The sequence below is a fragment of the Capsicum annuum genome, unplaced genomic scaffold (genome assembly GCF_002878395.1).
Source record: "Capsicum annuum cultivar UCD-10X-F1 unplaced genomic scaffold, UCD10Xv1.1 ctg3055, whole genome shotgun sequence".
In the NCBI taxonomy this organism is placed as follows: Eukaryota; Viridiplantae; Streptophyta; class Magnoliopsida; order Solanales; family Solanaceae; genus Capsicum; species Capsicum annuum.
In genome coordinates this window covers 244,164-251,034 of record NW_025837122.1, presented here as the reverse complement: position 1 = coordinate 251,034, position 6,871 = coordinate 244,164, and positions in this window count along the sequence as shown.

Sequence of the window (6,871 nt, the reverse complement as noted above, 5' to 3'; positions counted from 1 at the left end):
TCATAAAATTGAGTTACTATTGACACATACATCCTCCCTTTATTGAAATACCCCCTATTTATTTATTATGTTTTTTACATTATTAACACTTCAGGTATTATGTTAGTAGGACTTAATTACCCATAAGATTAGAACTTTATCTTTCACTCCTTGTGGATTCAGCATCAACATGAGTTGGGATATTGACAAGGACCATCCTCTACCACTTTTAATGGTATAGGTGTGAAGTATCCAAGGTTTGGACACCTAGAAAGTTTCCAGGAATCTTATTTTTTGGACCCATTATGGCTCATGGTACGATCCATAAGTTGGCGTACGACTGATAAATACCTATCATAAGTTGACCAGTGTTAGTTGGTGGGATGGTCTTAGACACTAGAATGGATACTACTTGAGGGTATGACTCATAAAGAATAGGCAAGATTCATATAGGTGACTCGTAAGGAGGTGAGAGTTTGATCCTTATAGTGTTACTTTCTGCTAGGAATACGGATCATGGGCATTGTTCGTATACTATAGTTACGACTTAGTTAGATGAGCCATATACTTGACAATGTCTGATCCATAGTTGAGGATTACTTATGATTGGGTAGGTATCAATACTAAGCTATGTTATGACTTGTAAGAAGGTTAGTCGTGACTTTGTGTCAGGGTTTTATGAAATTTAAGTGGGGGTATATTAAATATTTCCTTACTTACTGTAATAAGGACCCATAATTTCTAATACACTTAGGAGGTTACTTACCATATTATTCTGCTCTTAAACACTTAAAATCTCTTCCAAAACATATCATAATCCTCTCAAGAGCTTTTGGCGAAGGGATTAATTTGTTGCTTGTCTTGGTGAATTCTTTCCGTCAATCTTATTTGTTTAAGGCATGATTCTCTTCCCTACTTTTAATATCAATTAAAGGCATGGTTATATGGTTGATATCATGGTTTTTCGTTTTGCATGATTTTGGTTTCAATCATTGATTTGGGGTTTTTTTATGTTAAAGGCTTGGTTATGATTTCTTATGGTTTTAATTATAATTTTTATGCATTAATGGTGGTTTTGAATAATTTAATTGGATAATAATCATTCAATGGTAATGGAAATTGGTTATGGTTCTAGTATGCCCCCCAAAATTGTTAGATAAAATGCTTATGAAGATATGTTCATTGCATTAACTTATGGTAATGGAACTCTTGCTTATTTTCAGCTTATATATGAAACCTTAAATTTTTTTCAATGGTTTACAAAGGTTTAACAGCTAATTGGTAATAACTATAGAGAATATGGTAGTATCCTAAGAGGTTAATATGGTAAGCGGAAAGGGTACCGAGAGTCCCCTTAATATAAATGGTTTTGCTTTCAGTAATGTTTGCAAGTATGGTGGCATGATGATACCACTGGTTTATCAAATATCCTTGGTTAACAAATGGATAATTGGATTGTTTGGACTTATTTTTAATTGGGCATTAATGACGGGAAGTGTAAGCTAAGTCGTGAAAGGTGGCGATCCCAGGGGGATAAAATTGAAAACTCATATTTGCCGATATGAGGGGTCTTCTATGGCCATGTGTGAGTGTTACATTAATATTAGAGAGATTTACTAGTCATCCCAGGGTTATTTCTAGATTGTGTGGCTACACGCACTGGGACCCTTTAAGCAGGGAGAGCTAAACACATATAGCTTGTGGGTGGTAGGATGGCTAAGCTACATGACCCAGATAAAGGTTTTTAAATATAATGCTAAAACTGGTCCCTTTTTTCATTAATTATATAAATATATGGTGGTTTGTATTGGATGGTTTACACTTGGTTTTGATAACTCGCATTCCTTTATCTTTATCTAGAGGTTCATGCTAGTGTTAAGCCACTAGTACGTCCACTGGTGACTGTATACCCATGCTATGTAGAAACTGGATGTTCGACTTCTCTTTCATAGTAATTAATTTGGGGACAGCTTATTAGACTAAAGGTTTAAGCTTCCATCCTTTTAGAAATAATCATTTCATGTTGGACATTCTTAGACTTTTTATTTTCTTTCAATATATTGGTTTTGGCCGTGGTTGGGGGGGATGTCTGAACCAGATATTTGTATTCTTTTGGATAGATTCTTTATGGTACTTGTAGGTGTTAAAATATTTGGGACCAGTATTGGTGTCAGCCTTTTCATTGGAATAAGCTAGGAGGCTGGCATCATCAGACATAATTTCTCACTGTTCCATCGTATTACATTTTAGGTTTGACATTCATATTATATTTTGATATTCTCTTTGGTTTGGTATCGTATGGATTTTTTTTTTGTATGGACATACTTGGTTTGGTTATTCATGGTTGTGACCCCATCCTAAAGTCTTGATGGGAGCATAACATAATCTTGTTATATACTTTAAATTTAGCTCATCTAAGTCTGTATAAGGTGGTTGGGTTGGGTTAAAGGGGGTGGTCCTCGGTCCTAGGTGGACTGGGGATGCCCATTACAATAAGGCCCCGATATGGGCTACGCCAAGTTAGTATTAGAGCCAAGTTTCATGGTCAATTGGGAATCCAAAATGCCATGTTGAATAGAGTCTCTTTTAGAAGTGTGTAGTACACTGCACTCATAAGGGAGAGGCTGCATGACATCTAGGAATGTTTAACTTTCTTGGTATTCTTTGTTCAAGCTTTATTTCTCAGTCCTGGAATTTCCTTTATTCCATACTTGTCCTTATTTCAGATCATGCCTCCTACATCTAGAACTAAAGAAAATTGTTCCATCCCATCTGGGGATAATGCTGAAAGATACCTTCTACGCCTGGAGTACATATTTGATCTCATAGTCCTACTGCTGATTCTACCTGAGTTCTTCCTATTACTTTTACTGCTCCTTAGTCCCCTCAGTGTAATATGATGAATGCAAAGTTTTGTTAGTCTATGCATATTATTGCCCAACTAGTTTCTGCTCAAGCCAAGCAATGTACGGCTGGCATTATATTTGCTAAGATTGCTAGCTTAGATAATTTATGAAGATGGATCCTATGAAGTTTATGGGAGTAAAGGTAGAGGAAGACCCACAGGGCTTTTTGGATAAAATAGAGAAGCTCTTTCGGGTAATGAGGGATACTAATATGGAAGGAGTAAACTTTGTAGCTTATTAGCTAAAAAGGGTTGCTTATCTTAGGTATGCAGGGTGCAATAGAGATAAGGGTGATATATAAGAGGATGGTTTATAGGAGGCCTTTTCTGATGCCTTCATAGATCTATTCTTTTCTCAAAAGCTAAGAAAAGCTAAGATGGAGGAGTTCATGAGCCTCAGTCAAGGGAGAATGTCTTTGAAGGAGTATGCATTGAATTTCCATTAGTTTTTGAGGCATGTTCCTAATTTGGTGGCTAATATAAGGTTGAGAATAAGGAAGTAAATTCTGGGATAAACAGAGATCTGAGTCTGGAGAGCAAGATAGTTTTGCTCATGAATGATATGGACATGTCAATGCTGACTTCTCATAAGCAACAGGTTGAGGTTGAGAATAAAAGGCAGGCAGAATATGGGGACAGGCAGGGTAAGTAGGGTAGGTTTTCTGATCAGGAGGTGCCCAAACTCAAAGTGGTAGATATTGTGGGAAATAATAGAAAAAGAAGTGGGGGAGTTTTTGTTCCATCTCTACTTTTAGTCCTCCTTACCCCCAATAGTCGAGCAATAGACGTCATCATAGTGGTGATAATTCTCGGGTGTAGGGAGATTAGTCTCAAGAAAGTAGAGGTTAATCTTTTTCTTCATGTCTACCTTTTTAGTTTTCCGATCGTCCTCATTAGGGATTCTGTGAGTAAGGTAGGGATAAGTTCTTCAAGTTTGGTAAAGTATACTACCAGCTAAGGGATTATCCATCTAATAGGTTTTTATAGGGTCGAATAAGATTTTGTTGGATTCATCTTCTTTCCTACACCCGGTGGTGTGGCATCTGCTTCCATTACTGCTCCTAGTTCCTATGCTTTTCGGAATAGGTTGTATGCTTTGGCATTACATTTGGAATCTGAGGCATCACCTAATGTTGTTACTAGTACATTACAACTTTTCTCTCATGACGTGTATTGTTTGCTTGATTCAAGTTTTACCCTTTCGTATCTGAATCCTTATATAGTTGTGTCTTTTGGTTTTGATCCAAAAATTACTTTGTATCCCTTTTCTATTTCAACCCTGGTAGAATATTTATTTATTGCTAAACGGGTCTATAAGGGTGTGGTATCTATAAGTGGTAGGTAGACTTTGGTGGATTTATTTGAGTTGGGTATGGTAGATTTCAATGTAATCTTGGATAATGGATTGGTTGCATTCTTGTTATGCAAATTTGGATTGTCGAACCTATAGGGTCATCTTTAGGTTCCCTAGTGAGACAAAAATCGAATGGAAATGTTGTTTCTTAGCACCTAGGGGGAGGTTATTTCTTATCTTACAGCCCGAAGGTTAATCTATAAGGGTTGCGTTTATCACTTGGTCCGAGTTAAAGATTCTAATTCAGAAGATTCTCCTTTGTCTTTCGTCTCTGTGGTTAATGAGTTTCCAGAGGTCTTTACGAATTATCTTCAAGGTGTTCCTCCAGATAGAAAAATAAAGTTTGGTGTTGATTTGCTTCAGGACACTCATCCAATTTCTATTCCTCCATATAGAATAGCTCCAGCTGAGTTAAGGGAACTCAAGGGGCAAATTAAGGATCTTTTAGATAAAGGGTTTATCTTTCCTAGCATTTCCCCATAGGGTGTACCAATGTTGTTCGTGCACAAGAAGTATGGTTATCTTCGTATGTGCATCGACCACAGGAAGTTGAATAAGTAAATGGTAAAGAATGAATATCCTCTCTCTCTGATAGATGATCTATTTGACCAATTGCAAGGTGAAAAGTTCTTCTCTAAGATAGATCTTCGGTCTGGGTACCATCACTTGAATATTAGGGAGGTGGATATCCCTAAGAAGGCTTTTTGATCTAATTTTTTCAATGTTTTACAATAGTTAATGTCTAATTAGTAATTTTTAAGGACCTAAGATGTAAATATGGTAAGGGAAAATAGCACAGAGAGTCCCCTTAATCTAAATGGTTTGGCTATGGGTAATGTTTCCAAGTATGGTTATATGATGATACTACTGTTTTCTCAGATAACCTTGGTTAATAAATAGATAATTAGATAGTTTAGACTTGGTTTTAATTAGGTATTAATGTCGGTAAGTGTAAGACAAGCCATGGAAGTTGGTGATCCGGAGGGGAACAGAATTGGAAACTCATATTTCCTGATATGAGGGGTCTTCGATGGCCACGCACGAGTGTCACATTTATATTAGAGGGATGTACTAGTCATCCAAGGGTTATTGCCTGGTCTTGCGACTATATGCATCGGGACCCTTTTAGAAAAGGGAATTGTGATCATATTGATCATGGGTGGTAGGACAACTAATCTATACAACCAAGATTAAGGTTTTTAAAGGCATGCTAAACCTGGTCCCTTTTCCAAGCACTTATATTTATGTTTGGTTGTTTGAATTGGATGGTTTTCACTTGGTTTTGATAACTGGTTTTACTTTGTCCTTATCTCATGATTTTTGCAAGTGTTCTCTCACTAACCCATCTATTGAAGGTCGTATACCTAAGCTATACAGGAACCGGATGTTCGACTCCTCCTTTATAGTACTTAATTTTAGGATGGCTAATTAGACTGAAGTGGTGAGCTTCCATCCATTTGGGAAAGCATCATTTTATGTTGGACTTTCTTTGACTTTTTATTTTCTTTTTGGATATTGGTATTGTCCATTGTTGGGGGCATGTCCCAATTAGATATTTGTATTTTTTTTTATAAAGGATTTGTGGTACATCTGAGGGTTGGAATAGGTGGGATCGGAATTGGTGTCATCCTTGGCTTTGGAATAAGCTAGGGGCTAGCATAATCGGACATAATTTCTTACTGTTCAATCGTTCTACATTTTGGGATTGACTTTCATATTATGTTTTGATATTTTCTTTGGTTTTATATGGTATGGATGGTTGGTTTGGTATGGATAGACTTAGTTAGGTCGTTCATGGTTGTGACACTATCCCAAAGTCTTTATGATAACTTAGCCTAATCTTATTATATGCTCGAAATTTAGCTCATCTAAAGTTGTATAAAGTGGTTAAGTTGGGGTAAGGGGTTAGTCCCTGGTACTAGATTGACTTGGGATTCCCATTATGAGAAGGCCCCATCCCGAGTAGAGGCAAGGTGAGCATTATTGGTTAAGTTCCAAGAAATTCCAGACTTGTGTGTTTCTATGCATTGATATTTCATTCATTATGATTGCTTTTGTATTAGATGCATATGTTAGGAACTCGCATGTATTCAATACCTGCTTGAGAGAGAAGTACAGATAAGGAAAAGAAAATAACAATATAGATTTTAATTTATCAACATTCATCAAATAACATAAGCTGTAAAAAGAATAGTTAATCTGAGATCAAGAACGATGGTTAGTAGTGAGATACTCAAAGTATGAGAGGATAAAGTAAAATTCATATAACCAAGACATTTAGATAATCCTATACTGTTACATTTTACATTCAATGCATTTGAATATTTTTCTTGTATGACAAACCCATGTAGTAATAAAATATTGTGGAACACAATCCTAGTGCCTTCTCATATTGCTTATAAATCCACCAAGCTATAAGTTTTACTGTTACTCCTTTGTCTCACGAAATCACCCTTTTTTACTTATTTTAAAATTTCCTAGACAAACAAATGGGTGGATTTCATCCTAATCCCTATAGATTCAACCCCAACCTTGTTGGGTTCTATATTTGACAATGACCATATTATATTTTTTTAGGAAGTGTAGTTTAGGTGACATTAATGTTTTACTCTTATTTTTTCCTATTCAATGTG